This window comes from Notamacropus eugenii, chromosome 3, assembly GCF_028372415.1.
Source record: "Notamacropus eugenii isolate mMacEug1 chromosome 3, mMacEug1.pri_v2, whole genome shotgun sequence".
NCBI classification, from domain to species: Eukaryota; Metazoa; Chordata; class Mammalia; order Diprotodontia; family Macropodidae; genus Notamacropus; species Notamacropus eugenii.
In genome coordinates, this window is record NC_092874.1 from 420,172,543 (window position 1) to 420,192,299 (window position 19,757).

General features: G+C 38.8%; 1 pseudogene; it reads left to right on the forward strand.

Annotated features, from left to right (window-relative positions):
- The first annotated feature begins 3,613 nt into the window (after nucleotides 1-3,613).
- Nucleotides 3,614-7,542, forward strand: LOC140532266 (phosphoglycerate kinase 1-like; annotated as a pseudogene).
- The last annotated feature ends 12,215 nt before the right edge of the window (nucleotides 7,543-19,757 follow it).

Below are 19,757 nucleotides of genomic sequence, written 5' to 3' on the forward strand. Positions count from 1 at the left end.
CGGGATTGCTTACTTTGGCTCTAGAAGTCAGAATGAGAAACAGTGGATGATAGCTACCGAAAAGCAGAAAAACTTAGCTTGATATAGAGAAATAATTCTAAATAAGTAGATCTGTCCATAGATAGAAAGAACAGAGCAAGTTCCCTATCCATAAGGTAGTAAGCACAAAGTAAATGTAGGATGCACAAAATTTGAGATATCCACCCCAAATATTCACACAGACTATCTGTGCCCAACCTGTGGTAGAGCATTCTGAGCTTGTATTGGTCTGATCAGCCACAGATGGATACACTGAAATTTCACTTTATCATGGTGATGTCATTTTGATTCTCTTCAAGAATGAAGGACAAGCAACCACCCAAACAATCTCCTTGAAGGGAGGGATTGTCTTTGGCCTCTTTTTGTATCTCCAACAGGTAGCACAGTTCCTGGCACATAGAGGTACTTAATAAATGTTTACTTATTATTTGATTATTCAAGGAGAAATTGGATAATGATTTGTGTGTGCAGTCTTGCTCAAGTTAAATAGTATAACCCCTGGAGTTACTTCAGAGAATTGGCAAGTCTATGACAATTAAATAAGAAGTCTATCAAATGGACTGATGGACATATATGTTCAGAGAGAATGTATGCTAGATTTGGCATTAGGAGATCAGAGTTCAAATCCCTACTTTACCATTTACTACCCATAGGATCTTGGACATGTTATCCAACCTTTCAAGAATTCAGTTTATCTGCAAAATGAACTCAGTTTATCTGCAAAATGAAGGTGCTGGACCAGATGACCTTTGAAGTCCCCTTCTAAAAAATCTGTTTCTATGAACCATTCCAATTGAGTCAAATCAACAGGAGCTGCTGTGGAGAGAAAAGAAACCCATTCAAAGATTGGGGGAAAGTATTTCCATGCAACATAAAGATCCAGTTGGTGAAAGAGTATGTTTCATGACTTCCTCCAGTAGGGCATAATGTACAAGGACTCAAGGTTATCAAGACCATATCATCTTTCAGTACTCTTTTTCCCAAGTGGGAAATTTCTGAAAATTAATAGCATTAAGATATTAAATGTAGATGCGTCAGGAGACAACTCACTACAAAGAAATCTTAAGAATTTTGGTGGTAGGATATATAGGAAAAGGTCAGGCCGTGAATGAAAATCCACCCAAGAAATGGCCCTATGTCTGTTTATTACCCAATAACTCTTAGAATATTCATATTATATGCATATTCCTAAGAGTTTGTGCACACATACACACAGGTGCTCACACTAACCTGGAAGTCTTTACATATTGTCATATCATTAGCTGTCCTTTATAATTCTCATATCACTAAAAAGCAATAATTCACCTTTAAGATAGAGAGGAAAAATAAATAATATAAAACAGAAATTTTAAAATAACTGGATTTGAATAAGAATTTATTAAGCACCTGTTGTGTGCAAGACATTATGCTAAGCACTGGGGATACAATGACAAAAAAGATCCCTGCCCTAAGGAGTTGACATTCTACAGAAGGAGAAGGGGAGTACAATATTTACACAGGTTAAGTAAATACAAAATCTTTGAGAAATTATTAAAAATAAAAAACCACTGGCAATAGGAGGAGAGATCAGAAAGACTCCAATAAATAAAAATAGGGATAAGATATATGATTTTATTGGTATGGGTGAGGGAAGCCACTCTACCATTGTGGGTCATTAATTGATCTGTAAATTATACGCTTAGAGATTTGCCTGAGAGGTTGAGTGACTTGGTTAGGGCCACATAGTCAATATATGTCAGAGGCAACATTTAAAGCCAGGTCTTCTAAACATTTAGATCCTTCAACTACATCTTGTTACCTCTCCATAAATGAAAATAATTTTCAAACATTTAAAAATTTATAAAGGAAATAAGCAACCAAAAATGCAGAGAAACTAAAGATGGAGATAAGAGAAGTGAAGATCTAGAGAATTCTGTGATCCTGTAGAAAAAAATGCTGAATTGGGAATAAGTAGACTTGGGTTATCAGACATAGGGACAAGGAGTTATAGTGTGAAAAGTGCCTGACTTGGGGGTAGGGGATAACTGGGTTCAATTCTTACCTCTAAGATTTGACAGATAAAGGTTCTGGGTTGTCATTAAATAGTTCAAGCCACAGTTTCCTCATTTGTAAAAGTAATATTTGTACTACCCCAAAGAGCTGCTGTAAGAGTCAAATAAAATATTGTATATAATGATTTGAAAACTCATAAAGATACATATTGTCATCTGTTGTCATTTTATTCCTGGCTCTGCCACTAACCAGTTGGAGAATCTTGCCCAACTCACTTCATTTGTTTGGGCACAACATTTCTTCCTTAAGTTGAGAGGTTAAGACTTGACATCTCTCAAAACTATTTCATTTCTAATGTTGAATAATATTACATTAGAATTGTTCATAAGATAAGTGATAAATTAAAAAAAAGGAGATGACTTCTCTGTGGTATGCTGCATGTCCTTAGAACCCATATTGTCATGCAAAATGAATTCTTTTCTTCTTGTAGTATTGTCAGTAGCCCCAAAGAGATCTTCTGGGAGCCATTCAAAAAATAAAAAGCTCATTTACCTCTTTCTCTTTCTTCTCTCTCCTTGCCTGCTCACAAGTGAATTGAATTGAATTAGGAAAGAAACAGCATACACATAAATAGTCATAAAACAAGGTAGTTTGTGATGTGTCATAAAGGAAGGTATGGATTTTATACTCAGTAAACAAGACAATGGAGGAAGCGATCACTCTCAGTTCAAGTGATCAAGGAAGGTCAGATTTCAGCAGGGTCCTGATGGATAAGTACAATACCAGGTTGAGAAAATATCAGGGGAAAGTGTTCCAGGTGGAAAAAAACAGAATGAGGAAAGTGTGAGTCATAGATGAGTATGGAAAACAGTCTAGTTTTTCCAAGTCATAGGATTGGTAAAGAGGTATAGTGGACAGTTCTGACAGAAAGGACTCGATAAATATTTGATGTCCCCTTTGATTTTGTCAAAGCACCCCCCATCTGTCCCTTGTGCCTCTCACGTTGTGTCCCTCCTAAGTCCCATAGTTGGAAACCCTTGATGAAGTCTTTGTCATGTTAATTAGTGATTCACTGAGAGGGCTTTGCCCCTCAATATGAATAATGACAGAAGTAAATATTAATAACCTTAGTAATCTTAGGGAGACCCAGAGCTCTCCCCTTCTTCCAAAGTTCTGATTTTAAAAGTTCAGTCTCTTGAAGGACGCGGCTGATGGTGAGACTGTTCTAACTTTTTTGTTTAAGACTCCACCCTGGTAGAAGCTATTGTGTTCTGCCCAAAGTTGTTGGTGGTCTAGTATAGAGGTAGTTTCTCTGTCCAAGGGTAACATGATGCCACTCTCAGCCCTTCATTTTACTATAGCTCATCCAATCAGAGTTGATTGCCACTCTTCAGAAATACCCACTCTTTGAAGAATATATGAACGATGAGTATGCCACTACGATTGGTTTTGGCCAAATAACCATCCTTTGCTTAATAACTGGTTGGCCTTATTAATAAAATGACTACATTACCAAGAACATAAATAATAATGATATATTATGTTACATGTAATATATAAAATATAATATACATAAACATGTATGACTGGAGAGTACAAGGGAGCTGGTGAGAAGATGGCAGTGGAGTTCTCATTGGTAGCATGTATGTTCATGCTATTCTAAAGGGAATGCAGCAGTGTATATCCAGACATGAAATCAGTCTTCCCAAGATATGATCCCTTGTGGGTATTTGATAAATTCTTTAGGAATTAAAGAGAAATCCCAGCTTTTGGGAGGTACTTGTTCTGCATCCAATCTAAACATTCCAAAACATACCAACAGGAATTAATGAAATTCCTGTTATGTGCAGGACACTGTAGAATAGGTACTAGGCACACAAATATAAAACCAAACCAAACAATTCTTGCCCTCAAAAAGCTTACATTCTACTGGGGTAAGGCTACAATATGTAAACAGGAGTACATGCACATGCATATCCATATATGTTAATTTGTGACTAGAGAGAGCACTACCAACTAAAGACCACAGAAAAGGCTTCCCACAGGAGATGGCACATGAGCTAAGCCTTGGAAAGGAGGCTAACTTTGGGATTTTTCCACTAACGTCCTGGCAGTCCAGACAATTATCTTCTCTGAATCTCCATTTTTTCCCAAAATGAAACAACACGAAAATATACACATACACACACAGTAACGCTTTCTAACAGATTACTATATCATCAAAGGCATGAAGAAGGCATGTACATAGGGAATATGTATGACTAGAGAACACACAGGTAGAACATACATCTGTATAAATTTAAATTAAAACAAAAGATAAGTAAAGGAAAAAGGTCATTGCATTCCATGTCTCCGGGTTACATTTTTTAAATAGTACATGAAAAACAAACAAATAAATGAACTGGCTTTTTTTGCTATCTTTTCACCAAGAAATGTCACTCTCTTCCTAAATCCTCTCCTTAGGAAAGAATTTATAATCTGGGAAAATTACATGGACTATCCTTGAATATTTTTGAATATCTTTGAATTATACATCAGTAAGAAATATGAATGATCATATAACATAGTAACAGGTAATCATTACAACTACACATAACTATGCAAATTATGTAACCAACCCATGGCATTCTCACCGGAATTGTGTACAATTAGCTTTACTACAGGCAACAAACAAAACATAGCACATAATAACAATGTATATGACAACGGGGCATATAATAAACCAAAGACTCAAGTCTCATATAATGAATCCTAAGAATCACTTGTAAATTTCATATGGTAAACACACACATTGGTCACATACAGAAGCATACAACAGAAACGAGCTACACAGTAAGGGTTCCTTTAAAACATTACTAAGTAGGCAGCTAGATGGTACGGTGAGTTAAGCTCTAGGCCTGGAGTCAGGAAGACCTGAGTTCAAATCCAACATCAAGTACTTACTGGCTGTGTGTCCCTGGGCAAGTCATTTGACCAATGTTTACCTCAGTTTCCTCATCTGTAAAAAGGATATGATAATAGTACCTACTTCCCAGGGTTGTTGTAAAAATGAAATGAGATATTTTTAAAGTGTTTAGCACAGTGCCTGGCACACAGTGCTATATAAATATTAGCTGTTATATATAACAAGGGCAACCAGATAGTGAAATAGATAGAGTGCTGGGCCTGGAGTTAGGAAGACTCATCTTCCTGAGCTCAAATCTGGCCTCAGACACTTCCTAGCTGTGTGACCCTGGGCAAGTCACTTAACCCTGTTTGCCTCAATTTCTTCATCTATAAAATAAGCTGAAGAAGGAAAGGGCAAACCACTCCAGTATTTCTGCCAAGAAAACCCCATATGGGGTCATAAAGAGTCAGACATGATTTTGAAACGACTGAACAACAATATATAACAGAAAAACATAACCCAGCAAGAAAAGCATATTGCATAGCAAAACATAGGTCAGATATGATACACAGCCTATGATCTCAGAGTCCATGTAGTATAAGTTCCCCAATTTGCAGATAAGGAAACTGGAAACTGAAGTTTCCTTATCCCTTTCCCAGAGAACTTAGGTGATTTGCCCAGTCATACAGGTAATGAACATCAGAGAAAAGATCTGAACCTAGATCCTCTGCCTCTTTCCATAGCATCATAGTGGTTACAATAGGTCACCATTTTCTCTATTTCCCCTAAATTCTAGGGCCTAATGCATAATCCATAATGTTAGTGAATGACTAAATCAACCTGGCACTTTGACAGTGACCTCCAAAACTCATAGATGACGCAAGATGACTGCTGACATCTACAAATCTACTAGCAAACCAAGAATCTAGCCTTCTAGAAAGACAAAGGGGAATTCCTGAGTCTGAGACTCAGACTTGCCTCTCTGGCTACCCCACATTTAAGACTTCAGTGATCTGCCATCCAAAGAGAAGAGAGGGAATTCCTAGAGAATACCAGCCTTTGGGAGAAAAGTGAATCTCAGAATCCTGACTTCCGGTAAAAGTAGGAGGAATTCTTGGACTCTACTGTCTTCTTAAGGAGAAAAGATTTTTACACTTGCCCTTAGCAAAGATATGATACCAGGGGAGGGGGAACCTCGAAATTGTCATTTACTATCACCATGATTTATTTGGATAGTACAGGTACAACGAATCTCAAGTTCTTTTCCTTCATTGGAGTTCAAGTACTTAAGAAGTACCATAGAGTAGGCATTGTCCCTCTGTGTAGAACAGTCCTTAGCTCATGCCACAGCCACAGCTGTAGCTGCCCCACGATCTCCTCACCACTACTATTTCTCTTTCCAGCAAACTGACCTTGGACAAGGCAGACCTGAAAGAGAAAAAGGTCATCATGAGAGTAGATTTTAGTGTTCCCATGTAGAACAAAGAGATAACCCGCAACCAGAGAATCAAGGCTGCTCTACCTAGCATCAATCACTGCTCAGATAACGGAGCCAAGTCCATTGTTCTGATGAGCCACTTAGGCCAACCTGATGGTATCCCCATGCCTGACAAATACTCCTTGGAGCCCGTGGCCACAGAGATCAAATCCTTGCTAGTCAAAGATGTTCTGTTCCTGAAGGATTACATGGGTCCAGAAGTGGAGAAAGTCTGTGCTAACCCACCTAACTGATTTATCATTTTTGCTGGAGAATCTTTGCTTCCATGTAGAAGAAGAAGGAAAAGGCAAAGATGCTTCTGGGAATAAGATCAAAGCTGAGCCAGACAAAGTAGAAACTTTCCAAGCATCCCTCTCCAAGCTGAGGGAAGTCTAGGTCAATGATGCTTTTGGTACTACTCACGGTGCCCACAGTTCCATGGTAGGAGTGAGAAGTAGTTTCCTCATGAAAAAGGATCTGACTTGTTTTTCAAAGGCCCTGGAAAGCCCAGAGAGGCCTTTGCTAGCCATCATGGGCAGAGTTAAAGTTGCCAGCAAAATCCAGTTGATCAACCATGTGCTAGACAAAGTCAATAAGATGATCATTGGTAGTGGGTTGGGTTTCACCTTCCTCAAGTGCTCAACAATGTCGAGATCAGAACTTCTTTTTTATGAAGAGGGGGTCAGGATTGTCAAAGACCTGATTGCCAAGGCTAAGAAGAATGATGTCAAGATCACATTGCCTATTGACCTCATCCCAGTGGACAAGTTTGATGAGAATGTCAAGACTGGCCAAGCCACAATGGCTTCTGGCATCCCTGCTGGATGGACGAGTTTGGACTGTGCCCCTGAGAGCAGCACCAGTATGTGGAAGTTGTGGCCCAGGACAAACAGATTGTGAGGAATGTAACTCTTTGAGTATGTGAATAGGAAGCTTTTGCTCAAGGAACCAAAGAGTTAATGGACAATGTGGTGGAGGCCCCCAAGAGGGGCCGCATTACTATCGTAGGTGGTGGAGATACTGCTACTTGCTGTGCCAAATGGAACACTAAGGACAAAGTCAGCCATGTGAGCACTAGGGTGGTGCCAATCTAGAGCTGCTGGAGGGCAAAGTCCTTTCTGGGGTGGACACCCTGAGCAGTGTCTAACGGATGGCACTTTCCTGCCTGCTGGTGCCTGTGCTCAACCCTTCCAACATGACACTACAATGTTCCTGTCCCTCTCCTTGACTTGAGGCAAGTTTCTCCCTCAAGACTCAACCAGTGGCCAGAAGATGGGGCAATGAGAGCCCCAGAAGCAGCTCAACACAACTTTGTGCTTCCTGGGTGTGCCTGTTGTCTGATCTTACTTGAATGTATTTAGTGTGTCTAAGCCATTGTTGTGATCTGTACAATATATATAGCCTTTACAAAGGAAAAAAACAACTGAAGTCACTGGTAGCCATACTGTCTTGAAACAGTTTATGTTCAGGTTTGTCAGCGACTGTTTTAGTCATTATCAGCACACAGTAGGAGAAAAAGAAGAAACTCCACTTTGGTTGGAGGATGGTGGAGTCGGGGGAGGGGTTGACCAGTTAAATAAACATTTCATAAAAGTTCCAATCAAAAGAGAAAAAGAAAAAAGAAGTACCATAAGGCAAGACGCTTCTATATGTTCCTAGGGTGAAAGTGCGGCTCCCCAGAATGCCAGAGGATCACCTCTGTAGCAAACCCAAGTTCATTTCCCATCTGAAGGAAGTTCAAACCACAAAGTGTTGCTATAAATAAGGGAGATTAGATCTAGGGAGGGAAGGGATTGATAAACTAGAAGCTACTTTAAGTCCTTTCTGAATTTTCTGTGGGGAGAAATAAAAGCTATTCTGTACTTGATAGATTCACTGTTCCTTTATTTACTTGTGTGGGAACTAGGGACCCTTTGACACACTTGTAGCAACTCAGACATTAGTTAAATTTCAGTAATACTCTGGGTGTATGCAAAAATGAGCCAAAAAGAAGAGATTTTCAGAGCTGCACCCAACATAAATCCTTGTCCATTTCAGCCCAGAGACCCTGGTGCTGGGTTGTAGTTACTGGATCATGGGCTTTGAGGGTTACTGTTTCTGTATAATGTGATAAGAAAGAATCTAGCCTCTGAGACTTAAAACAACAGATAGCACTATGCATGGCACACAATAAGTGCTTGATAAATGTTGTTATTGACCAACTGTATAAATAGATCAGGGCTAAAAGCAGGACAAACTCAATCATTTTTAAAAAATGATTTTAGAACTTTAAACCTTGGCCTATCCAGACTTCATTATTCCTTGTACTGCCAAAAGTAGGGGAATGTTAGGCTTGCCTGGGCTCGGGCTGTCACAGTGCTAATTTGTTTATCTTCAGTCCGGTATCTAACCATTCATCGTCTGAGTAATCAAGAAACTCAGTTTGGACAATTCACAAAAGCTCTGGAATATTGAATCCTGCTTCCTGAACCTATAAAAACACTGACGTCTCAACCAGGCAAGAAAACCTGCACAGAACACTGAACAGGCTTTATCCACTAGCTCAGACACTAGCTTTCTGACCTCCAACAGATCAGTTGACCTTTTTTGATTTTCAGATTCCTACTCAGTAAACAGAGTGCTAAACTATATTTAAGGTCTCTTCCAAATTAGACAAGCATGGAAATTGTAAGTAGTTTAAAGACTTGTTGTGGACAGGAATTATTTCATACCCCTTTTATTTGAACTCCCATAATACACAGCCAAGTCGCCACTGTTCTTTTTCTCCAGTGCTCATCCCAGCATCTAACAGATTGTGGATTCTGGTAACCCTCTTCCAGTTCATACAACTATAGTAACATCTAATTTAGCTGGCATTTTCAGAGAATAAGACTTTCTATACAATTTATTTTTCCAGATAAATGAAATCTATTCTATTTAGACAGCAAATTTAAAAAAAAAAAAAACTGTTTTGGACAAAATTCTTTTAAACCTATGTCATACTCTTCTCTACCTTCTTAACCAAAGTAAATATAATTCTGTTTTAACAACACTGAATCATCATTGTGAACTGAAATTATATCATATCAACAATAATTATGTCCTTACATCTGTCGAGGTGGATAGGATTATTTGTCCTTATACTAAAGGAGAATAGACTGCTAAGATTGTGTGTGTAAAACTGAATTGTTACTAAACTAGGAATTAAATAGGCTCTGAGCAAAGCCCAAAGGAGCTTTGCAATATGAAAAATATGTGAATGCAAGCGCATGTACTTACTTTAGCTTCTTAGAGGTAACTCACTTTCTTCTAGGTCTTCAGCTGTATTCTAGACAACTAAGGCTCACAGATAAGTGAGATGTTACCGAATCATATTTAGGTTTAAATGTGACTGAAAAGATATTTGACTTTTGATTAATCAATGATTTTTCTGAATAAAAATTCACATACAAATGAGAGAAGAAAGTTCCTTAAGGTCCAGGCCTGTGTCATTTAAAAAAATGTTTTTGTGTGTCCTCCCCTATCTTGTAGGGCCTTGTAATTACGCTTTTTCTGCATAATTATGCACAACTATTTATGCATAATTATTTGTGTATAATTATGCTTTTTTGGCTTAATGAGGTTGAAAAATGTCCTCTGCCTAATGCTTCCTATTTTTATTTGCCTTTGTGTTTCCAGATTTGAAATGGGACTCAAATAGCAAGTGGAATGGAAGCAGAATCTTTAGATGTTGTTTTCACGATCTTTCCCTCTCTAGTTCTCAGGTGCCAAAGGTTCAGATAAGTGCATGATCTCTTGGTGATCATCTGAAACTAACCCAAATATTCTATTCTCTTAGGTTCACCGATCCCTAATCAAGACCCTGGCATTGTCAATTTTGTTCTTTTTGTGATGCTTAGTAGTTTTTTGGAAGTTAGGAAAAAAAAGAAAAATCTGAGATCATTATAAATTCTGCTTTATTTGAGATTATCTTCTCTTTTTTTCAGTAGAAATTCCCATTTGTTGCCATGTTGCAGAAACAACCTAGGCAATTGTGTACCTGAATATACCTATGACTTCAGCCAAGCCACAAATGATCTGCCAACTACTCTAACTATTGCACCATAGCAAGCACACCTACCTGAGCAAACATTCTCAAAAACAGCCCATAGGGCCCTTACTAACCAAATGGACCCAGGGTCAATGAACATCTCTGCATCAGAGCAATTGAAGTAGCTCCAGGAATAAGCTTCACCATATTAATATGGCTAAAGGTAGAGAAACAACCTGGGGAAAAAAGCTGTATTAGATCTGAGCTGAGAATCCAGAAAACTAGAAAGTGTATTGGCTAGCACAATAAATAGGCTGTTGGGAAACATATGTCTTATTTCCAGGTAAACTATTAGATCTCCCTTGGGAAGAAAAAGTTCTTCATGCCATGTGATCATCAAAATAAGAGTCAAGCCAATTAGTTTATAATTTGTAGAGTTGGAGCTGAGTTGGACTTCAGAGGTCATTCATTCTATAGTTGTAAGAAAGATACCATTGGGTTTTGGGACTGGGATTACCCACATAAGGAAACTGACGCACCAGAAGATGAACTGACTTGCTCTAAGTCACACAAATAGGAAGTATCAGGGGTGAGATTGGACCCCAGAGGTCCTCTAACTCCAGAGTTCAATTTTTGCCATTATGCTACAGTATACTCAGCTCCATGATAGGTGGTAAGAGAGAAACAAAGAAGTGAAAGACAGAAACCTTCATCCAGAGAAGTTTACCATTTGGTAGGAGAGGCAAGATCAGATAACAATGATGACCATAGTGATGACCACTACTGCATCATCATAGCTCAGATCTACACACTACTTTTTACCTTACATAGCGCAAAGTACTTCACTTGGGTGACCTCAGTGGATCCATACAACAACCACTACAAAGTATAATGAGATCATGGCCATAGAGGTAGAAGGGATCTTAGAGGACATCGAATCCAATCTCCTCATTTTACATAGAGGAAACGGAGACTCAGAGACAGCCAATAAGGTTACAATCTAAATAGGTGGTGGAGCTATGGTTTATTTAATTCTTCCAATTCTGAGTCCAGAATTGAAAAGGACCTTAGGGATTGTCTAATTCAATCTGGACCTTCCTCCCTCAAAAAAAAAAAAAAAAATCCTCTGTAAAATATACTTGGCAAGTGGTCACTCACTTTTGCTAGAAATTCTCCGCTAAGCTACTTCCCATGGCAGGTAGGTGGCACAAATGATAGAGCACTGGGCCTAAGTCAGGAAGGTGAGTCTTCTGGAGTTCAAATCTGGCCTCAGACACTTACCAGTTGTGTGACCCTGAGCAAGTCACTTAACCTCTGTCTGCTACTTCCTCCTCTGTAAAAGTAGGGATAACAGTAATACCTCCACCCCCACCCCCACTCCCCCAAGGCATTGAGTATTATTCTGGAATAGCTACAGTTGTTAAGAAGCCTTTCCTTACAAGATTAAGCATAAATCTACTTCTCTACAGCTTTCTACACACAGTTCCTAATACCCTCTTCCATGTAACAGACAGCCCTTCAAAGTTAAAGACAGTGATCAAAACCTCCCTAAATCTTCTTTTCTGCTTAAGTTCCTTCATCCACTCCTAATGTGGTGTGACCTTGAGGTCACATAGCACAATTATATCCTATAATATGACTATGACCTTAGAGTCTATTGAAGTGGAAAGAGTCTGTTGCCCCTACACTAAATGGCAACAGACTGCTAACAGACTTCTGTGTCTTGAATCGTGTCTAAAATAAAAATTAATGGTGTCTGAGTGAGAGCCTTAGGGAATCTCTTATATGGGAAAAAAGAAAAAGAGCTTTAATATATGGTCTTTGTAGCACCCATGTTAGCTACTTAGTGACAATTTGTGTTTTCTTCCAGGTCCTCAGTTGTATTCTAGATATCTGAGGCTGATCGATAAGTTCCAGTTAAATGAAATGCTACTAAACCATGTTTAGGTTTCTAGATATGACTGAAATGATATGTTAGCTTTGATTAGAAAATAATTTTCCAGAAAGAACACTAATATGTAAAAATGAGAGAAGGAAGTTCCATAAGAGTGAAGTCTGGATCATTTTGACTTCATCTTTATCTCCTCCAGTACTTTTTAATTATGCCAACCTGTGTATTCTTGTTCAAATGGAGTTGAAGAATGGGCTGCCAGTTATGGCTTTACCACTGCACTGTCAGTTTCTAAATGAGACTGGAATGGAAACTGTCAGCAATATCTCTAGATGTTGCTTTCATGATCTTTATTTCTCAGATGCCAAAGGTTCAGATAAATGCATGACCCTTTGGTGATAATCCAAACCTAACTCAAATGTTTTGGACAGCTAGGTAGCACAGTGGATGGAGAAGATAGGAAGACTCATCTTCATGAGTTCAAATCCAACCTCAGACACTAACTAGCTGTGTGACCCTGAGCAAGTCACTTCACCATGTTTGTCTCCATTTCTGCATCTGTAAAATGAGCTAGAGAAGGAAATGTAAACCACTCCAGTATCTTTGCCAAGAACATCCCATATGGGGTCATGGACAGTTGGACATGACTGAACAACAACTCAGAAATTCCACCCTCTCAGGCTCACTGATCCCTAATGAAGACCTTGGACTTTAGTCAGTTTTGTTGTTGCTTTTTCTGTGATTGTTTGGCAGTCATTGAGTTGTTTTTTGGGGGGGGGGGATGGGAGAAGAGGGTAGAAAGGAAAGAAAATCCAAAATCATGAGAAATGGCTTATTCTTTGAGATTATCCTTTCTCCATCCTCATGGTCCTCTTGCTACTCTCTACCCTACCATCGTTCTTCCTAACATGTGGTGACTGGAATTGAATACTATATTATAGTTGCAATCTGATCATGCCAGAGTACTGTTAGATTATCACCTCCCTAGTCTTGGACACCATGTCTCTGCTCGTGAAGTTCCATATAGAATTTTCTTTCTTATCTGCCATAATGAGCTATTAATTGATATCAAGCTTGAAGTCCACAAAAATTCTCACATCTTTTTACCATGAAATACTCTCTAATCCTATGGAGAAGTATAAATTGTTCATATATGGGTAACATCTCCCAATGAAAAATTTAAGCTCCATGAGAGCATGGACCATGTTTTACCTCAATCTAATAAATATGTAGGGCAAGTAGGTGATGCAATGGATATTACATTGGGCTTATCTTCTTTAGTTCAAATCTAGCCTCAGACACTTACTAGCTGTGTGACCCTTGGCAGGTCACTGAACACTATTTGCCTCAGTTTCCTCATCTGTAAAATGAGCTGGAGAAAGACATGGCAAAACCACTTCAATATCTTTACCAAGAATACTCCAAATGGGAACACAAAGAGTCACACAAATGAACAACAACAGATATTTAAATCTTATGGCATCTATCTAGGCCACTCAAACCTTCCTCTTTACTTAGACCTATGGTTTATGTCCTGCTATTTTTGTTTTTATTTTGTATTATATTATTTTGAATATTATTTTACACCTTCGTTAGCACCTAACATTGTGCCCGGAACATAGTAAGTGAATTTCATTTTATTGGATGAGATTGGATTACATGGGAAAGTGTGAGTAAGGAGCCAGGGGATGGTAGAGCAGAGAGTTCATCCTGAGGAGGAATAGGAAATACAGTTGGCTAACTACTACAGGATTACTCATTGCACTTTCTTGGCTGATAGACTAAGAAGTTTGAACCTGATCTGATAGGTAATGATAAGTTCTTACTGGAATAGGTGACAGTTATACCTCAGGAAGAGGATTCCAGCAGGGTTGTGCAACATGGGGTGGGGTCAAGGAAGGCATGGGAGCAGCAAAAGAAGCTGAGCTCTTTCAGTTACACGTGTACAGTGAATACTTAGATTATGTAAGTGACAGCAGTGCTGAGAAAGAAGAAAGAAACCCAAAATAATCATGAAGGAAAAATCAGCAAGACTTGAAAACTGATTGGACACAAGTGAAGGGCAGTAATCTGACATCATTGCAAAGTTTTAAACTTGGGAATCAGAAATATTGGTGTTATCACTGAGCAAAATGGGAAAAAAGAAAAGAGGAACTGAGATTTTACAGGAGAAGATGGTTGATGTGCACTAAAATCTACCAAACTCTTGGCCTTGGAGATGAATTGGGATAAAAGCTTATAGGTAGATTGACATGCACAAAGTTGCATAATGGCCAAGCTCTTGTCATTTACCAAAATGTCTTGTTTATTCCTCCTTTTTTTTTTTTTTTTTTGCTATCATACAAATTTTAAAATTTTAGGTTAAGGTCTTAAAATCAAAGAAAATGCAATTCCAATAAACTGATCGATCAATGAGTTAATCAGTAACCTACCACATTCCAGGCATTGTACTAGATGCTGGAGATAACAGAACAAAGAATAAAACAATCCCTACTCACAATGAGCAGCTTCCATTCTAATAAGGGAGATGGCAAATCAAGTCAACCAACACTTAGGAAGAACCTAGTATGTGCCAAGTACTAGGAATACAAAAAAAAAAAATGTTCTTATCCTCCAGGAGTCTACATTCTAATGTGAGACAACATGGAAACAACAATATTCATATAGGATGTACACTATATACTTTGGGGGTAATCTCCAAGAGAAAGCACTGACAGTGTAGGGGAGGAGAGAACACCAAAGTGGGGAAGGAAAGGCCTCCAACAAAAGGTGAGATGGGAGCTGGAAGGAAGCAGAAAATCCAGGAGACAGAGATTATGAGAGAGAAGATTGCAGGCAGAGAGGAGAACCAGTGAAAGGCAGCGGGAAAGTGGAGGGTTGTATATAAGGAAAAATAAGAAGGAGATTATTAATGAATTGTGGAGTATTTGGAGAGGAGTAAAGACCGGAAAGGGAGGAGGGGGTCATATTGTGAAGGGCTTTAAATGTCAAATGGAAAATTTTATAGTCCCTTCTGAAGGTAATAGGAAGTCATAGAAGTTTATTAAGGAGGGTTGGAGCAGCTAGGTGGTGCAGTAAGAGCGGAAGAGGAAGGGGGGGAGAAAGCAGAAGGCGGGGGAGAAGGAGGAGGAGGAGGAGGATGACATGGTCAAACCTGCTTTTTAGGAAGATCATTTTGGCAGCTGAGTAGAAGATGGACTGAACTAGGGAGAGACTAGAAGGCATGACTAAGATGAGAACTGAACTCAGGTCTAGCCACAGACCTAACTCTGATGTTTGATTTAATTTGCATAAAATTAGGAAGGACTATTTTCATCTTTAGTGACAGAATCAGCATCCAAAAAGACTGCAACAGGCTAGAAAAGTGGACTCAGTCTAACAAGATGGAACTTAATATGGATAAGTATAAAGTTCTAATGGTTAGTTTTTTAAAATTGCAGAAATACAGGCTAGGGAAGGCATGCCTCAGCAAGAGCTTACATGAAAAAAGACAAAGGATGCTTTGCTGATGGACAGAAAGCTCTATTTGAGTCAATGGTGTGATTTGGAAGTCAAAGCAATTCATAGAATCTTCAGGGTTTCAGCATCAGAAGCAAAGTAGTCAGAATAAGGGGATAGTACTGCTCCTGGACATTGCCATGGCAGGCCACATCTAGAGCTTGTTTTCAGAAATGAATGCTACAGTTTAGAAAAGACAAAGACACACTGGGAAGCCTTCAGGAGGGGATGAGCAGGATGATGAGAAAACTGAATGCCATGCCATCTGAGGGGTATCTTTTGAATGAACTGGGGAAATTTAACCTAGAGAAGAGAAAGCCTAAGGAGACATGATACCCTGCCTCTAATTATTGGAAGGGCTGTAACACGGAAGAGGAAACCATTTTTTTTCTTAGCCCTAAAGGGCATAAATATGAGCAATGTCTGGAAGTTGCAGAAAGGAAGATTTCTACTAGATATAAAAGGAAACAAAATTCCTATTAGAGCTAAGCAAAAGTGAAATGGGCAGCCAGATAGTACAGTGGTTAGAGTAGAGGACATGGAGTCAGGAATACCTGAGCTGTGGGAGTCTGGGAAAGTCACAACTTTGCAGTGCCTCAGTTTTCTCATCTGTTTAAAAAAAACAAATCGTAAGATCCACCTTTCAGGGTTGTCATGAGAATAAAATGAGTTAACATATGTAAAGCATCTGGCAAATTTTGCTAGCTATAATTATGTTTCCTTTCACTAAGAGAGCTTCAAGAAGCTGGAGGCTTTCCACATCCAGAGAAAGCACTATGGAATTTGATCACAGAATGAAGCAGATCATTTCCTTTTGTATTATACTTTGTTTTGTTTTATGATTTCTCCCATTCATTTTAATTCTTCTATGCAACATGACTAAGGTGCAAATGTATTTAATAGGAATGTAGGTGTAGAACCTATATAAAATTGTATGCCATCTCAGGGAGGGAGTGGGGAAGTAGGGGGGAAGGAGGGGAAGGGAGGGGAAAAAAATCTAAGATATATGGAAGTGATTGCAGAACACTGAAAACAAGAAAAATAATTTAAAAGAAAAAGGAAAACAAAAAGAAGCTGGAGGCTCATTTCTCTGGGAAGTTGTATAGGTTTAGGCTGATAGCTTTCAAAATCCTTCCCAACTCTCAAGATACAAGAATTCTGAAGATTTTAGTAATACAAGAGTAGACCAAGCTTCTTCCATTTTAACATGTTACAATTCATAATTCAAACATGAAGAACTTTGACTGTCAGATGTTCATATTAATTTAGTGGCTAACCACAAGTTTATTTGTTTGCCAGTCATACCCAATTTAAACAGTTTCTGTCACCCTGTGTGGAAAGATGAGTGCATCACCCCAGCAGCACAAGGGCACTAACCTTCAAAGGGTCCCCATCTTACAGAGTTTTACTATTTATTTCCTGTATTTCTAAGTCAATAAGGGAGTTTTCTATTCACTTATTCCTCTTTAAAATTGCAATTGAATTAAATTAAAAGAAAATGAAGTTATATTATGTTGCTTTTTAAATTCCAAAATTTTCCATTTATTAGATTTTTTTAAAAAAGAAAACCATAAGGAAAACTAAATTCCATGATGTTGCTTTTTTCATTTCCAAAATCTTTCAGAGTTACTAACTAGGGTTTTATTAAAAAGAAACCATAAATTTCTCCCGATATTTTTAAGAGAGACAATATAGGCAGTAGCCTGGGAATGGAGAATGATGGACCTTCTTCCTTTCACTAAGAATTCACGAACAACTCCCCCACATTCAATCTCAGTTTCTTTGCCAACAAGAAAGTATTAAATATTTACTATATACAAGATACTGTGCTAGACAGTGGGGATACAAAAACGAGAAAAATCATTCACTCTTCTTAAAGAGTTTATTATCTCACTGAGGGATTCAAAATATTTGTATGTGTAACAGTATCTTTTAAGGAAGGAGAAAGGACTAATGACTGGTAGCCTCAGGAAAGGCTTTCTGTTGTAGAGGGCACCTGAAGGCATCCTTGAAAGAAGTTAAAAAGATGAAGAAAGGGGGCATTTCAGACTGGGGAAGGCAGTCTGTGCAAAGGTACAGAAATGAAAAGTGGAATGTTGAGTTCACTGAGTTCAGTGCAAGTGAACCTGGTTGGCTCGAACTCAGAGTACATGAAGGGAAATAACGTGAAACCAATTGGACTGGTGAGCTGGAGTCAGACAGAAAAAGGCTTTAAGTGACAAGGGCGGGGTTTTACTATTTTACTCTAGGGTCAAAGGTGAGCCATTGAAAGCTTCCTGAGCAAAGAAGTGGCATATGCAGACGAGTGCTTTAGGAAAATTATCTTGGAGGATGGTTTGGACAAGGGGGAGACTGGACCAGTCAGGAGATTGTTGCAATGGTTCACAAGACTATTGATGAATTGAATTAAGGGAAAGCTCATGTACATGAAGAGAAGGGGGTAGATGCAAGCCTCTGTGAGCTAGAATATGAGGTTTGAAGGAGAGAAAAGGCTTTTAAGTGGAAATAATAGTCTTGGATATCTACCTTGTGGTATTGTTAAGAGGAAAGGTCTTTATTTTATTCTAAGCTTTCTCAACTCACTATAGAAATGTGAGTCATCTGTAAAATGAGTGGGCTTTAGCTAAGGGATCTCTGCATTGTCTTCCAACTCTAATATTTTATGGTTCTATTTTTTAAGAGCTATTGTATAGTTTAAAGAGGCCGTTATATGGAATTTGCATTACCTTGAGACCTGCATTCATAGAGCTTCTCGAAATCAGCTATTGTCAAAGCCTAGTTTGTGGAAACTATTTTTTTTTTTTTGAGAGGGCTCATCTGCAAGGTCCTTGAGTTCAGCCTGCCGGGGTGTCAATTCAATAGGTAGATTTATAAACTGCCAATTGAGTTCAGCCAAGGGAAATTTAGTTAGAAACTATTCTTAGAACCATGTTCTTTGCCACTATTCATAGTGAATGCCTGTTGGAATAGACCTTGGAGGTAAAAAAATAAATACTTGGGATGTTTGAGAGAAAGATATAAAAAAATTGCAGTCTGGTATCATGGAAGTAACATTGACCCTCCTTGGAATCAGAGGACCTGAGTTCCAATTCAACTTGTAACACTGCTTGGCCTGGACCTGGGCCACAGCTTCATCAACTACAAAATTGGGGGACAGAGGGAGTGGAAGAGAAAGAGAAATTGACCTCTCATAATCTTGGGAAGGTAACATAGATTGGTTGTGCATACTGCATCCTTGGGCAGAGAAGTAGTACAAAAGATAGAATATCAGACCTGGAGTCAGAAAGACCTGAGTTCAAATCCAACCTCAGACCCTTACTAGCTATGTGACTCTGGGCAGGTCACTGAACACTATTTGCCTCAGTTTCCTCATCTGTAAAATGATCTGGAGAAGGAAATGGCAAACTACTCCAGTATCTTTGCCTAGAAAACCCTGAATGGGGTCATTAAGAGTAGGACATAACTGAACAACAACATGGGAACTTAATAGAAGAAATTAAAGTATTCAACATGGAGGGGATTTGATTCAGAATTAAAATTTGCAAAAAGAGTAAGAAGCTTTACAAATTGCAGTCTTCAAAAGAACCCTTTGAGGGGCAGCTAGGTGGCACCATGAATAGAGCACCAGGTCTGGAGTCAGGAGGATCTGAGTTCAAATTCTGATTCAGACACTTACTAGCTGTGTGACCCAGTCGGCTAAAAAAAAAAAGAAAACACTGTGAGATAAGAAGTTGCTGTTGTGGTGGTGGTGGTGGTGGTGGTGGTGGTGGTGGTGGTGGTGGTGGTGGTGGTGGTACTGTTTTTAACTAGACCTGGGATTACTTTGGTGTAGGGAGTTCACAGTTGGGAACTTCTCAGCACCTTCTGTGCAATTTAAGCATCTTAGCATATTGTCTTAGAGACACTGAGAGTTGAAGTGATTTGTCCTGAGTGACACAGTCAATATAAATAGAGTCAAGACTCA